The following is a 16,034-nucleotide window of genomic DNA, read 5'->3' as shown; positions in this document are numbered from 1 at the left end:
ATCTAACGGTCAGGGGTTCGAGTCCCCTACGGGGCTGAGTATTTTGTCTCGTGACGAAGCAGTTGTCAGAATATGACGTGGTGGTGTGACTCAATCTTTTCGGTGACTCTGGGGATGATTTCCTGCCGAGGCCTCGTTAGCTCAGTTGGTAGAGCGTTAGACTTTTAATCTAACGGTCAGGGGTTCGAGTCCCCTACGGGGCTGAGCATTTTGGTTCTTGCCAGAAAATAGCGACCCGTCAGAATATGACGTGGTGGTGTGACTCAATCTTTTCGGTGACTCTGGGGATGATTTCCTGCCGAGGCCTCGTTAGCTCAGTTGGTAGAGCGTTAGACTTTTAATCTAACGGTCAGGGGTTCGAGTCCCCTACGGGGCTGAGCATTTTGGTTCTTGCCAGAGAACAGTGACCCGTCAGAATATGACGGGGTGGAGGGACGCAATCTTTTCGGTGACTCTGGGGATGTTTTCCTGCCGAGGCCTCGTTAGCTCAGTTGGTAGAGCGTTAGACTTTTAATCTAACGGTCAGGGGTTCGAGTTCCCCTACGGGGCTGAGCATTTTGGTTCTTGCCAGAAAATAGTGACCCGTCAGAATATGACGGGGTGGTGGGACACAATCTTTTCGGTGACTCTGGGGATGACTTCCTGCCGAGGCCTCGTTAGCTCAGTTGGTAGAGCGTTAGACTTTTAATCTAACGGTCAGGGGTTCGAGTTCCCCTACGGGGCTGAGCATTTTGGTTCTTGCCAGAAAATAGCGACCCGTCAGAATGTGACGGGGTGGTGTGACTCAATCTTTTCGGTGACTCTGGGGATGATTTCCTGCCGAGGCCTCGTTAGCTCAGTTGGTAGAGCGTTAGACTTTTAATCTAACGGTCAGGAGTTCGAGTCCCCTACGGGGCTGAGTATTTTGTTTCGTGACGACCGCAGAATGTGACGTGGAGTGACAACTTAGGTGGTGTTGGTGGGGTTTTTTTCGTCAGAATATGACGGGGGGATGCGACATAATCTTTTCGGTGACCCTGGAGATGACTTCCTGCCGAGGCCTCGTTAGCTCAGTTGGTAGAGCGTTAGACTTTTAATCTAACGGTCAGGGGTTCGGGTCCCCTACGGGGCTGAGCATTTTGGTTCTTGCCAGAAAATTGCGACCCGTCAGAATATGACGGGGGGATGCGACATAATCTTTTCGGTGACTCTGGAGATGACTTCCTGCCGAGGCCTCGTTAGCTCAGTTGGTAGAGCGTTAGACTTTTAATCTAACGGTCAGGGGTTCGAGTCCCCTACGGGGCTGAGCATTTTGGTTCTTGCCAGAATGACGAAGTCAGGGTCAGAATGTGACGGGGTGGTGGGACGACAATCTTTTCGGTGACTCTGGAGACTGACGTTCCCCGAGGCCTCGTTAGCTCAGTTGGTAGAGCGTTAGACTTTTAATCTAACGGTCAGGGGTTCGAGTCCCCTACGGGGCTGAGCATTTTGGTTCTTGCCAGAAAATAGCGACCCGTCAGAATATGACGGGGGATGCGACATAATCTTCTCGGTGACTCTGGGGATGATTTCCTGCCGAGGCCTCGTTAGCTCAGTTGGTAGAGCGTTAGACTTTTAATCTAACGGTCAGGGGTTCGAGTCCCCTACGGGGCTGAGCATTTTGTTTCGTGACGAAACAGTTCTGGGTGGTTTTGGTTTTGGAAAAGCCGTCAGAATGTGACGGGGTGGTGTGACACAATCTTTTCGGTGACTCTGGAGATGACTTCCTGCCGAGGCCTCGTTAGCTCAGTTGGTAGAGCGTTAGACTTTTAATCTAACGGTCAGGGGTTCGAGTCCCCTACGGGGCTGAGCATTTTGTTTCGTGACGAAACAGTTGTCAGAATATGACGGGGTGGTGTGACACAATCTTTTCGGTGACTCTGGAGATGACTTCCTGCCGAGGCCTCGTTAGCTCAGTTGGTAGAGCGTTAGACTTTTAATCTAACGGTCAGGGGTTCGAGTCCCCTACGGGGCTGAGCATTTTGGTTCTTGCCAGAAAATAGCGACCTGTCAGAATATGACGGGGTGGATGCGACACAATCTTTTCGGTGACTCTGGAGATGACTTCCTGCCGAGGCCTCGTTAGCTCAGTTGGTAGAGCGTTAGACTTTTAATCTAACGGTCAGGGGTTCGAGTCCCCTACGGGGCTGAGCATTTTGGTTCTTGCCAGAAAATAGCGACCCGTCAGAATGTGACGGGGTGGTGTGACTCAATCTTTTCGGTGACTCTGGGGATGATTTCCTGCCGAGGCCTCGTTAGCTCAGTTGGTAGAGCGTTAGACTTTTAATCTAACGGTCAGGGGTTCGAGTCCCCTACGGGGCTGAGTATTTTGGTTCTTGCCAGAAACAGTGCCCGTCAGAATGTGACGGGGTGGTGTGACACAATCTTTTCGGTGACTCTGGAGATGACTTCCTGCCGAGGCCTCGTTAGCTCAGTTGGTAGAGCGTTAGACTTTTAATCTAACGGTCAGGGGTTCGAGTCCCCTACGGGGCTGAGCATTTTGGTTCTTGCCAGAAAATAGCGACCCGTCAGAATGTGACGGGGTGGTGTGACACAATCTTTTCGGTGACTCTGGAGGATGACTTCCTGCCGAGGCCTCGTTAGCTCAGTTGGTAGAGCGTTAGACTTTTAATCTAACGGTCAGGGGTTCGAGTTCCCTGGGGGGCTGAGCATTTTGTTTCTTGCCAGAAACGTTGTCAGAATGTGGGGGTTGTGACACAATTTTTCGGTGACTCTGGAGATGACTTCCTGCCGAGGCCTCGTTAGCTCAGTTGGTAGAGCGTTAGACTTTTAATCTAACGGTCGGTGGAGTTCACGGGGCTGAATTTTTCTTGAAAAAGTGACGCAGAATGTGGGGTGGTGTGCTCTTTTCGGTGACTCTGGGATGGCCTCGTTAGCTCAGTTGGTAGAGCGTTAGACTTTTAATCTAACGGTCAGGGGTTTCTACGGGGCTGAGCATTTTGTTTCGTGAGAAACAGTCGTCAGAATATGACGGGGGGGTCATTTTGGTTCTTGCCAGAAAATAGCGACCCGTCAGAATGTGACGGGGTGGTGTGACACAATCTTTTCGGTGACTCTGGAGATGACCTTCCTGCCGAGGCCTCGTTAGCTCAGTTGGTAGAGCGTTAGACTTTTAATCTAACGGTCAGGGGTTCGAGTCCCCTACGGGGCTGAGCATTTTGGTTCTTGCCAGAAAATAGCGACCCGTCAGAATGTGACGGGGTGGTGTGACACAATCTTTTCGGTGACTCTGGAGATGACTTCCTGCCGAGGCCTCGTTAGCTCAGTTGGTAGAGCGTTAGACTTTTAATCTAACGGTCAGGGGTTCGAGTTCCCCTACGGGGCTGAGCATTTTGGTTCTTGCCAGAAAATAGCGCCCGTCAGAATGTGACGGGGTGGTGGTGTGACACAATCTTTTCGGTGACTCTGAGAGGTGACTTCCTGCCGAGGCCTCGTTAGCTCAGTTGGTAGAGCGTTAGACTTTTAATCTAACGGTCAGGGGTGAGTTGCCCTACGGGGCTGAGCATTTTGGTTCTTCCGAAAGTGACGAAACAGTTGTCAGAATATGACGGGGTGGTGTGACACAATCTTTTCGGTGACTCTGGAGATGACTTCCTGCCGAGGCCTCGTTAGCTCAGTTGGTAGAGCGTTAGACTTTTAATCTAACGGTCAGGGGTTCGAGTCCCCTACGGGGCTGAGCATTTTGGTTCTTGCCAGAAAATAGCGACCTGTCAGAATGTGACGGGGTGGTGTGACACAATCTTTTCGGTGACTCTGGAGATGACTTCCTGCCGAGGCCTCGTTAGCTCAGTTGGTAGAGCGTTAGACTTTTAATCTAACGGTCAGGGGTTCGAGAGTCCCCTACGGGGCTGAGCATTTTGGTTCTTGCCAGAAAATAGCGACCCGTCAGAATGTGACGGGGTGGTGTGACACAATCTTTTCGGTGACTCTGGAGATGACTTCCTGCCGAGGCCTCGTTAGCTCAGTTGGTAGAGCGTTAGACTTTTAATCTAACGGTCAGGGGTTCGAGTCCCCTACGGGGCTGAGCATTTTGGTTCTTGCCAGAAAATAGCGACCCGTCAGAATGTGACGGGGTGGTGTGACACAATCTTTTCGGTGACTCTGGAGATGACTTCCTGCCGAGGCCTCGTTAGCTCAGTTGGTAGAGCGTTAGACTTTTAATCTAACGGTCAGGGGTTCGAGTCCCCTACGGGGCTGAGCATTTTGGTTCTGTCACGAAAACAGACTTGTCAGAATGTGACGGGGTGGTGTGACACAATCTTTTCGGTGACTCTGGAGATGACTTCCTGCCGAGGCCTCGTTAGCTCAGTTGGTAGAGCGTTAGACTTTTAATCTAACGGTCAGGGGTTCGAGTTCCCCTACGGGGCTGAGCATTTTGGTTCTTGCCAGAAAATACACTTGTCAGAATGTGACGGGGTGGTGTGACACAATCTTTTCGGTGACTCTGGAGATGACTTCCTGCCGAGGCCTCGTTAGCTCAGTTGGTAGAGCGTTAGACTTTTAATCTAACGGTCAGGGGTTCGAGTCCCCTACGGGGCTGAGCATTTTGGTTCTTGCCAGAAAATAGCGACCCGTCAGAATGTGACGGGGTGGTGTGACACAATCTTTTCGGTGACTCTGGAGATGACTTCCTGCCGAGGCCTCGTTAGCTCAGTTGGTAGAGCGTTAGACTTTTAATCTAACGGTCAGGGGTTCGAGTCCCCTACGGGGCTGAGCATTTTGGTTCTTGCCAGAAAATAGCGACCCGTCAGAATGTGACGGGGTGGTGTGACACAATCTTTTCGGTGACTCTGGAGATGACTTCCTGCCGAGGCCTCGTTAGCTCAGTTGGTAGAGCGTTAGACTTTTAATCTAACGGTCAGGGGTTGCTACGGGGCTGAGCTATTTTGTTTCTTGCCAGAAAATAGCGACCTCGTCAGAATGTGACGGGGTGGTGTGACACAATCTTTTCGGTGACTCTGGAGATGACTTCCTGCCGAGGCCTCGTTAGCTCAGTTGGTAGAGCGTTAGACTTTTAATCTAACGGTCAGGGGTTCGAGTCCCCTACGGGGCTGAGCATTTTGGTTCTCGTGACAGAAACAAGCGCTTGTCAGAATACGACGTGGTGGAGGGACATAATCTTTTCGGTGACTCTGGAAATGATTTCCTGCCGAGGCCTCGTTAGCTCAGTTGGTAGAGCGTTAGACTTTTAATCTAACGGTCAGGGGTTCGAGTCCCCTACGGGGCTGAGCATTTTGGTTCTTGCCAGAAAATAGCGACCCGTCAGAATGTGACGGGGTGGTGTGACACAATCTTTTCGGTGACTCTGGAGATGACTTCCTGCCGAGGCCTCGTTAGCTCAGTTGGTAGAGCGTTAGACTTTTAATCTAACGGTCAGGGGTTCGAGTCCCCTACGGGGCTGAGTATTTTGTCTCGTGACGAAGCAGTTGTCAGAATATGACGTGGTGGTGTGACTCAATCTTTTCGGTGACTCTGGAGATGACTTCCTGCCGAGGCCTCGTTAGCTCAGTTGGTAGAGCGTTAGACTTTTAATCTAACGGTCAGGGGTTCGAGTCCCCTACGGGGCTGAGCATTTTGGTTCTTGCCAGAAAATAGCGACCCGTCAGAATGTGACGGGGTGGTGTGACACAATCTTTTCGGTGACTCTGGAGATGACTTCCTGCCGAGGCCTCGTTAGCTCAGTTGGTAGAGCGTTAGACTTTTAATCTAACGGTCAGGGGTTCGAGTCCCCTACGGGGCTGAGCATTTTGTTTCGTGACAGAAAATAGCGACCCGTCAGAATGTGACGGGGTGGTGTGACACAATCTTTTCGGTGACTCTGGAGATGACTTCCTGCCGAGGCCTCGTTAGCTCAGTTGGTAGAGCGTTAGACTTTTAATCTAACGGTCAGGGGTTCGAGTCCCCTACGGGGCTGAGCATTTTGGTTCTTGCCAGAAAATAGCGTGACCCGTCAGAATGTGACGGGGGGGGGACATAATCTTTTCGGTGACTCTGGAGATGACTTCTGCCGAGGCCTCGTTAGCTCAGTTGGTAGAGCGTTAGACTTTTAATTCTAACGGTCGGGCGGGGTTCGAGTCCCCTACGGGGTTGCTGAGCATTTTGGTTCTTGCCAGAAAATAGCGACCCGTCAGAATGTGACGGGGTGGTGTGACACAATCTTTTCGGTGACTCTGGAGATGACTTCCTGCCGAGGCCTCGTTAGCTCAGTTGGTAGAGCGTTAGACTTTTAATCTAACGGTCAGGGGTTCGAGTCCCCTACGGGGCTGAGTATTTTGTTTCGTGACGAAACAGTTGTCAGAATGTGACGGGGTGGTGTGACACAATCTTTTCGGTGACTCTGGAGATGACTTCCTGCCGAGGCCTCGTTAGCTCAGTTGGTAGAGCGTTAGACTTTTAATCTAACGGTCAGGGGTTCGAGTCCCCTACGGGGCTGAGCATTTTGGTTCTTGCCAGAAAATAGCGACCCGTCAGAATGTGACGGGGTGGTGTGACACAATCTTTTCGGTGACTCTGGAGATGACTTTCCTGCCGAGGCCTCGTTAGCTCAGTTGGTAGAGCGTTAGACTTTTAATCTAACGGTCAGGGGTTCGAGTCCCCTACGGGGCTGAGCATTTTGGTTCTTGACAGAAACAGGTTGTCAGAATGTGACGGGGTGGTGTGACACAATCTTTTCGGTGACTCTGGGGATGACTTCCTGCCGAGGCCTCGTTAGCTCAGTTGGTAGAGCGTTAGACTTTTAATCTAACGGTCAGGGGTTCGAGTCCCCTACGGGGCTGAGCATTTTGGTTCTTGCCAGAAAATAGCGACCTGTCAGAATGTGACGGGGGGGTGGTGTGACACAATCTTTTCGGTGACTCTGGAGATGACTTCCTGCCGAGGCCTCGTTAGCTCAGTTGGTAGAGCGTTAGACTTTTAATCTAACGGTCAGGGGTTCGAGTCCCCTACGGGGCTGAGCATTTTGTTTCTTGACAGAAACAGTTGTCAGAATATGACGTGGTGGTGTGACTCAATCTTTTCGGTGACTCTGGGGATGATTTCCTGCCGAGGCCTCGTTAGCTCAGTTGGTAGAGCGTTAGACTTTTAATCTAACGGTCAGGGGTTCGAGTCCCCTACGGGGCTGAGCATTTTGGTTCTTGCCAGAAAACAGTTGTCAGAATATGACGGGGGGATGCGACATAATCTTTTCGGTGACTCTGGAGATGACTTCCTGCCGAGGCCTCGTTAGCTCAGTTGGTAGAGCGTTAGACTTTTAATCTAACGGTCAGGGGTTCGAGTCCCCTACGGGGCTGAGCATTTTGGTTCTTGCCAGAAAATAGCGACCTGTCAGAATCTGACGGGGGGCTGGGACACAATCTTTTCGGTGACTCTGGAGATGACTTCCTGCCGAGGCCTCGTTAGCTCAGTTGGTAGAGCGTTAGACTTTTAATCTAACGGTCAGGGGTTCGAGTCCCCTACGGGGCTGAGCATTTTGGTTCTTGCCAGAAAATAGCGACCCGTCAGAATGTGACGGGGTGGTGTGACACAATCTTTTCGGTGACTCTGGGATGTTTCGAGGCCTCGTTAGCTCAGTTGGTAGAGCGTTAGACTTTTAATCTAACGGTCAGGGGTTCGTTGCTGAGTATTTTGTTTCGTGACGAAACAGTTGTCAGAATATGACGGGGGATGCGACATAATCTTTTCGGTGACTCTGGAGATGACTTCCTGCCGAGGCCTCGTTAGCTCAGTTGGTAGAGCGTTAGACTTTTAATCTAACGGTCAGGGGTTCGAGTCCCCTACGGGGCTGAGCATTTTGGTTCTTGCCAGAAAATAGTCGACCGTCAGAATATGACGTGGTGGTGCATCTTTTCGGTGACTCTGGGAGTGCCGAGCCTCGTTGCTCGTTGTGGCGTCTTAATCTACGGGCTTTGGTAGAATTGACGGGGTGGTGTGACTCAATCTTTTCGGTGACTCTGGGGATGATTTCCTGCCGAGGCCTCGTTAGCTCAGTTGGTAGAGCGTTAGACTTTTAATCTAACGGTCAGGGGTTCGAGTCCCCTACGGGGCTGAGCATTTTGGTTCTTGCCAGAAAATAGCGACCTGTCAGAATATGACGTGGTGGAGGGACGTAATCTTTTCGGTGACTCTGGGGATGGTTTCCTGCCGAGGCCTCGTTAGCTCAGTTGGTAGAGCGTTAGACTTTTAATCTAACGGTCAGGGGTTCGAGTCCCCTACGGGGCTGAGCATTTTGGTTCTAGCCAGAAAATAGTGACCTGTCAGAGTATGACGTGGGGGTACGACATAATCTTTTCGGTGACTCTGGAAATGATTTCCTGCCGAGGCCTCGTTAGCTCAGTTGGTAGAGCGTTAGACTTTTAATCTAACGGTCAGGGGTTCGAGTCCCCTACGGGGCTGAGCATTTTGGTTCTTGCCAGAAAATAGTGACCCGTCAGAATATGACGTGGTGGAGGGACGTAATCTTTTCGGTGACTCTGGGGATGGTTTCCTGCCGAGGCCTCGTTAGCTCAGTTGGTAGAGCGTTAGACTTTTAATCTAACGGTCAGGGGTTCGAGTCCCCTACGGGGCTGAGCATTTTGGTTCTTGCCAGAAAATAGTGACCTGTCAGAATATGACGTGGTGGAGGGACGCAATCTTTTCGGTGACTCTGGGGATGGTTTCCTGCCGAGGCCTCGTTAGCTCAGTTGGTAGAGCGTTAGACTTTTAATCTAACGGTCAGGGGTTCGAGTCCCCTACGGGGCTGAGCATTTTGGTTCTTGCCAGAAAACAGTGACCTGTCAGAATATGACGTGGTGGAGGGACGTAATCTTTTCGGTGACTCTGGGGATGTTTTCCTGCCGAGGCCTCGTTAGCTCAGTTGGTAGAGCGTTAGACTTTTAATCTAACGGTCAGGGGTTCGAGTCCCCTACGGGGCTGAGCATTTTGTTTCGTGACGAAGTAGTCGTCAGAATACGACGTGGTGGAGGGACATAATCTTTTCGGTGACTCTGGGGATGTTTTCATGCCGAGGCCTCGTTAGCTCAGTTGGTAGAGCGTTAGACTTTTAATCTAACGGTCAGGGGTTCGAGTCCCCCTACGGGGCTGAGCATTTTGGTTCTTGCCAGAAAATAGTGACCCGTCAGAATATGACGTGGTGGAGGGACGTAATCTTTTCGGTGACTCTGGGGATGTTTTCCTGCCGAGGCCTCGTTAGCTCAGTTGGTAGAGCGTTAGACTTTTAATCTAACGGTCAGGGGTTCGAGTCCCCTACGGGGCTGAGCATTTTGGTTCTTGCCAGAAAATAGTGACCTGTCAGAATATGACGTGGTGGAGGGACGTAATCTTTACGGTGACTCTGGGGATGGTATCCTGCCGAGGCCTCGTTAGCTCAGTTGGTAGAGCGTTAGACTTTTAATCTAACGGTCAGGGGTTCGAGTCCCCTTACGGGGCTGAGCATTTTGGTTCTTGCCGAAGAAAAGCGACCTGTCAGAATATGACGTGGTGGACGGGGGGACGTAATCTTTTCGGTGACTCTGGGGATGGTTTCCTGCCGAGGCCTCGTTAGCTCAGTTGGTAGAGCGTTAGACTTTTAATCTAACGGTCAGGGGTTCGAGTCCCCTACGGGGCTGAGCATTTTGGTTCTTGCCAGAAAACAGTGACCTGTCAGAATATGACGTGGTGGAGGGACGTAATCTTTTCGGTGACTCTGGGGATGGTTTCCTGCCGAGGCCTCGTTAGCTCAGTTGGTAGAGCGTTAGACTTTTAATCTAACGGTCAGGGGTTCGAGTCCCCTACGGGGCTGAGCATTTTGGTTCTTGCCAGAAAACAGTGACCTGTCAGAATATGACGTGGTGGAGGGACGTAATCTTTTCGGTGACTCTGGGGATGTTTTCCTGCCGAGGCCTCGTTAGCTCAGTTGGTAGAGCGTTAGACTTTTAATCTAACGGTCAGGGGTTCGAGTCCCCTACGGGGCTGAGCATTTTGGTTCTTGCCAGAAAATAGTGACCTGTCAGAATATGACGTGGTGGAGGGACGTAATCTTTTCGGTGACTCTGGGGATGGTTTCCTGCCGAGGCCTCGTTAGCTCAGTTGGTAGAGCGTTAGACTTTTAATCTAACGGTCAGGGGTTCGAGTCCCCTACGGGGCTGAGCATTTTGGTTCTTGCCAGAAAATAGTCGACCTGTCAGAATATGACGTGGTGGAGGGACGTAATCTTTTCGGTGACTCTGGGGATGGTTTCCTGCCGAGGCCTCGTTAGCTCAGTTGGTAGAGCGTTAGACTTTTAATCTAACGGTCAGGGGTTCGAGTCCCCTACGGGGCTGAGCATTTTGGTTCTTGCCAGAAAACAGTGACCTGTCAGAATATGACGTGGTGGAGGGACGCAATCTTTTCGGTGACTCTGGGGATGTTTTCCTGCCGAGGCCTCGTTAGCTCAGTTGGTAGAGCGTTAGACTTTTAATCTAACGGTCAGGGGTTCGAGTCCCCTACGGGGCTGAGCATTTTGGTTCTTGCCAGAAAATAGTGACCTGTCAGAATATGACGTGGTGGAGGGACGTAATCTTTTCGGTGACTCTGGGGATGTTTTCCTGCCGAGGCCTCGTTAGCTCAGTTGGTAGAGCGTTAGACTTTTAATCTAACGGTCAGGGGTTCGAGTCCCCTACGGGGCTGAGCATTTTGGTTCTTGCCAGAAAACAGTGACTGTCAGAATATGACGTGGTGGAGGGACGTAATCTTTTCGGTGACTCTGGGGATGTTTTCCCGAGGCCTCGTTAGCTCAGTTGGTAGAGCGTTAGACTTTTAATCTAACGGTCAGGGGTTCGAGTCCCCTACGGGGCTGAGCATTTTGGTTCTTGCCAGAAAACAGTGACTCGTCAGGATATGACGTGGTGGAGGGACGTAATCTTTTCGGTGACTCTGGGGATGTTTTCCTGCCGAGGCCTCGTTAGCTCAGTTGGTAGAGCGTTAGACTTTTAATCTAACGGTCAGGGTTACGTGGTGAGATTTTGTTTCGTGAATCTTTCGGAATTGATTGGGGACAATTTTGATCTGGGGATGTTTTCCTGCCGAGGCCTCGTTAGCTCAGTTGGTAGAGCGTTAGACTTTTAATCTAACGGTCAGGGGTTCGAGTTCCCCTACGGGGCTGAGCATTTTGGTTCTTGCCAGAAAATAGTGACCTGTCAGAATATGACGTGGTGGAGGGACGTAATCTTTTCGGTGACTCTGGGGATGTTTTCCTGCCGAGGCCTCGTTAGCTCAGTTGGTAGAGCGTTAGACTTTTAATCTAACGGTCAGGGGTTCGAGTTCCCCTACGGGGCTGAGCATTTTGGTTCTAGCCAGAAAATAGTGACCTGTCAGAATATGACGTGGTGGAGGGACGTAATCTTTTCGGTGACTCTGGGGATGTTTTCCTGCCGAGGCCTCGTTAGCTCAGTTGGTAGAGCGTTAGACTTTTAATCTAACGGTCAGGGGTTCGAGTCCCCTACGGGGCTGAGCATTTTGGTTCTTGCCAGAAAATAGTGACCTGTCAGAATATGACGTGGTGGAGGGACGTAATCTTTTCGGTGACTCTGGGGATGTTTTCCTGCCGAGGCCTCGTTAGCTCAGTTGGTAGAGCGTTAGACTTTTAATCTAACGGTCAGGGGTTCGAGTCCCCTACGGGGCTGAGCATTTTGGTTCTTGCCAGAAAACAGTGACCTGTCAGAATATGACGTGGTGGAGGGACGTAATCTTTTCGGTGACTCTGGGGATGTTTTCCTGCCGAGGCCTCGTTAGCTCAGTTGGTAGAGCGTTAGACTTTTAATCTAACGGTCAGGGGTTCGAGTCCCCTACGGGGCTGAGCATTTTGGTTCTTGCCAGAAAACAGTGACCCGTCAGAATATGACGTGGTGGAGGGACGTAATCTTTTCGGTGACTCTGGGGATGGTTTCCTGCCGAGGCCTCGTTAGCTCAGTTGGTAGAGCGTTAGACTTTTAATCTAACGGTCAGGGGTTCGAGTCCCCTACGGGGCTGAGCATTTTGTTTCTTGCCAGAAAACAGTGACCTGTCAGAATATGACGTGGTGGAGGGACGTAATCTTTTCGGTGACTCTGGGGATGTTTTCCTGCCGAGGCCTCGTTAGCTCAGTTGGTAGAGCGTTAGACTTTTAATCTAACGGTCAGGGGTTCGAGTCCCCTACGGGGCTGAGCATTTTGGTTCTTGCCAGAAAATAGTGACCTGTCAGAATATGACGTGGTGGAGGGACGTAATCTTTTCGGTGACTCTGGGGATGTTTTCCTGCCGAGGCCTCGTTAGCTCAGTTGGTAGAGCGTTAGACTTTTAATCTAACGGTCAGGGGTTCGAGTCCCCTACGGGGCTGAGCATTTTGGTTCTTGCCAGAAAATAGTGACCTGTCAGAATATGACGTGGTGGAGGGACGTAATCTTTACGGTGACTCTGGGGATGGTTTTCTGCCGAGGCCTCGTTAGCTCAGTTGGTAGAGCGTTAGACTTTTAATCTAACGGTCAGGGGTTCGAGTCCCCTACGGGGCTGAGCATTTTGGTTCTTGCCAGAAAATAGTGACCTGTCAGAATATGACGTGGTGGAGGGACGTAATCTTTTCGGTGACTCTGGGGATGTTTTCCTGCCGAGGCCTCGTTAGCTCAGTTGGTAGAGCGTTAGACTTTTAATCTAACGGTCAGGGGTTCGAGTCCCCTACGGGGCTGAGCATTTTGGTTCTTGCCAGAAAACAGTGACCTGTCAGAATATGACGTGGTGGAGGGACGTAATCTTTTCGGTGACTCTGGGGATGTTTTCCTGCCGAGGCCTCGTTAGCTCAGTTGGTAGAGCGTTAGACTTTTAATCTAACGGTCAGGGGTTCGAGTCCCCTACGGGGCTGAGCATTTTGGTTCTTGCCAGAAAATAGTGACCTGTCAGAATATGACGTGGTGGAGGGACGTAATCTTTTCGGTGACTCTGGGGATGTTTTCCTGCCGAGGCCTCGTTAGCTCAGTTGGTAGAGCGTTAGACTTTTAATCTAACGGTCAGGGGTTCGAGTCCCCTACGGGGCTGAGCATTTTGTTTCGTGACGAAGTAGTGACCTGTCAGAATATGACGTGGTGGAGGGACGTAATCTTTTCGGTGACTCTGGGGATGGTTTCCTGCCGAGGCCTCGTTAGCTCAGTTGGTAGAGCGTTAGACTTTTAATCTAACGGTCAGGGGTTCGAGTCCCCTACGGGGCTGAGCATTTTGGTTCTTGCCAGAAAACAGTGACCCGTCAGAATATGACGTGGTGGAGGGACGCAATCTTTTCGGTGACTCTGGGGATGTTTTCCTGCCGAGGCCTCGTTAGCTCAGTTGGTAGAGCGTTAGACTTTTAATCTAACGGTCAGGGGTTCGAGTCCCCTACGGGGCTGAGCATTTTGGTTCTTGCCAGAAAATAGTGACCTGTCAGAATATGACGTGGTGGAGGGACGTAATCTTTTCGGTGACTCTGGGGATGGTTTCCTGCCGAGGCCTCGTTAGCTCAGTTGGTAGAGCGTTAGACTTTTAATCTAACGGTCAGGGGTTCGAGTCCCCTACGGGGCTGAGCATTTTGGTTCTTGCCAGAAAATAGTGACCTGTCAGAATATGACGTGGTGGAGGGACGTAATCTTTTCGGTGACTCTGGGGATGGTTTCCTGCCGAGGCCTCGTTAGCTCAGTTGGTAGAGCGTTAGACTTTTAATCTAACGGTCAGGGGTTCGAGTCCCCTACGGGGCTGAGCATTTTGGTTCTTGCCAGAAAACAGTGACCTGTCAGAATATGACGTGGTGGAGGGACGTAATCTTTTCGGTGACTCTGGGGATGTTTTCCTGCCGAGGCCTCGTTAGCTCAGTTGGTAGAGCGTTAGACTTTTAATCTAACGGTCAGGGGTTCGAGTCCCCTACGGGGCTGAGCATTTTGGTTCTTGCCAGAAAACAGTGACCTGTCAGAATATGACGTGGTGGAGGGACGTAATCTTTTCGGTGACTCTGGGGATGTTTTTTCCTGCCGAGGCCTCGTTAGCTCAGTTGGTAGAGCGTTAGACTTTTAATCTAACGGTCAGGGGTTCGAGTCCCCTACGGGGCTGAGCATTTTGTTTCGTGACGAAGTAGTCGTCAGAATATGACGTGGTGGAGGGACGTAATCTTTTCGGTGACTCTGGGGATGGTTTCCTGCCGAGGCCTCGTTAGCTCAGTTGGTAGAGCGTTAGACTTTTAATCTAACGGTCAGGGGTTCGAGTCCCCTACGGGGCTGAGCATTTTGGTTCTTGCCAGAAAATAGCGACCTGTCAGAATATGACGTGGTGGAGGGACGCAATCTTTTCGGTGACTCTGGGGATGTTTTCCTGCCGAGGCCTCGTTAGCTCAGTTGGTAGAGCGTTAGACTTTTAATCTAACGGTCAGGGGTTCGAGTCCCCTACGGGGCTGAGCATTTTGGTTCTTGCCAGAAAACAGTGACCCGTCAGAATATGACGTGGTGGAGGGACGTAATCTTTTCGGTGACTCTGGGGATGTTTTCCTGCCGAGGCCTCGTTAGCTCAGTTGGTAGAGCGTTAGACTTTTAATCTAACGGTCAGGGGTTCGAGTCCCCTACGGGGCTGAGCATTTTGGTTCTTGCAAAAAACAGAAAACAGTGACCTGTCAGAATATGACGTGGTGGAGGGACGTAATCTTTTCGGTGACTCTGGGTGATGTTTTCCTGCCGAGGCCTCGTTAGCTCAGTTGGTAGAGCGTTAGACTTTTAATCTAACGGTCAGGGGTTCGAGTCCCCTACGGGGCTGAGCATTTTGGTTCTTGCCAGAAAATAGCGACCTGTCAGAATATGACGTGGTGGAGGGACGTAATCTTTTCGGTGACTCTGGGGATGGTTTCCTGCCGAGGCCTCGTTAGCTCAGTTGGTAGAGCGTTAGACTTTTAATCTAACGGTCAGGGGTTCATACGGGGCTGAGCATTTTGGTTCTTGCCAGAAAAAACAGTGCGTCAGAATATGACGTGGTGGAGGGACGTAATCTTTTCGGTGACTCTGGGGATGTTTTCCTGCCGAGGCCTCGTTAGCTCAGTTGGTAGAGCGTTAGACTTTTAATCTAACGGTCAGGGGTTCGAGTCCCCTACGGGGCTGAGCATTTTGTTTCGTGACGAAGTAGTCGTCAGAATATGACGTGGTGGAGGGACGCAATCTTTTCGGTGACTCTGGGGATGTTTTCCTGCCGAGGCCTCGTTAGCTCAGTTGGTAGAGCGTTAGACTTTTAATCTAACGGTCAGGGGTTCGAGTCCCCTACGGGGCTGAGCATTTTGGTTCTTGCCAGAAAATAGCGACCTGTCAGAATATGACGTGGTGGAGGGACGTAATCTTTTCGGTGACTCTGGGGATGGTTTCCTGCCGAGGCCTCGTTAGCTCAGTTGGTAGAGCGTTAGACTTTTAATCTAACGGTCAGGGGTTCGAGTCCCCTACGGGGCTGAGCATTTTGGTTCTTGCCAGAAAATAGTGACCCTGTCAGAATATGACGTGGTGGAGGGACGTAATCTTTTCGGTGACTCTGGGGATGGTTTCCTGCCGAGGCCTCGTTAGCTCAGTTGGTAGAGCGTTAGACTTTTAATCTAACGGTCAGGGGTTCGAGTCCCCTACGGGGCTGAGCATTTTGTTTCGTGACGAAGTAGTCGTCAGAATATGACGTGGTGGAGGGACGTAATCTTTTCGGTGACTCTGGGGATGTTTTCCTGCCGAGGCCTCGTTAGCTCAGTTGGTAGAGCGTTAGACTTTTAATCTAACGGTCAGGGGTTCGAGTCCCCTACGGGGCTGAGCATTTTGGTTCTTGCCAGAAAATAGCGACTGACCTGTCAGAATATGACGTGGTGGAGGGACGTACAATCTTTTCGGTGACTCTGGGGATGTTTTCGCCGAGGCCTCGTTAGCTCAGTTGGTAGAGCGTTAGACTTTTAATCTAACGGTCAGGGGTTCGAGTTCCCCTACGGGGCTGAGCATTTTGGTTCTTGACGAAAATAGACCTGTCAGAATATGACGTGG

Source organism: Necator americanus, chromosome IV (assembly GCF_031761385.1).
Source record: "Necator americanus strain Aroian chromosome IV, whole genome shotgun sequence".
Taxonomy (NCBI): domain Eukaryota; kingdom Metazoa; phylum Nematoda; class Chromadorea; order Rhabditida; family Ancylostomatidae; genus Necator; species Necator americanus.
This window is presented reverse-complemented; position numbering follows the sequence as displayed.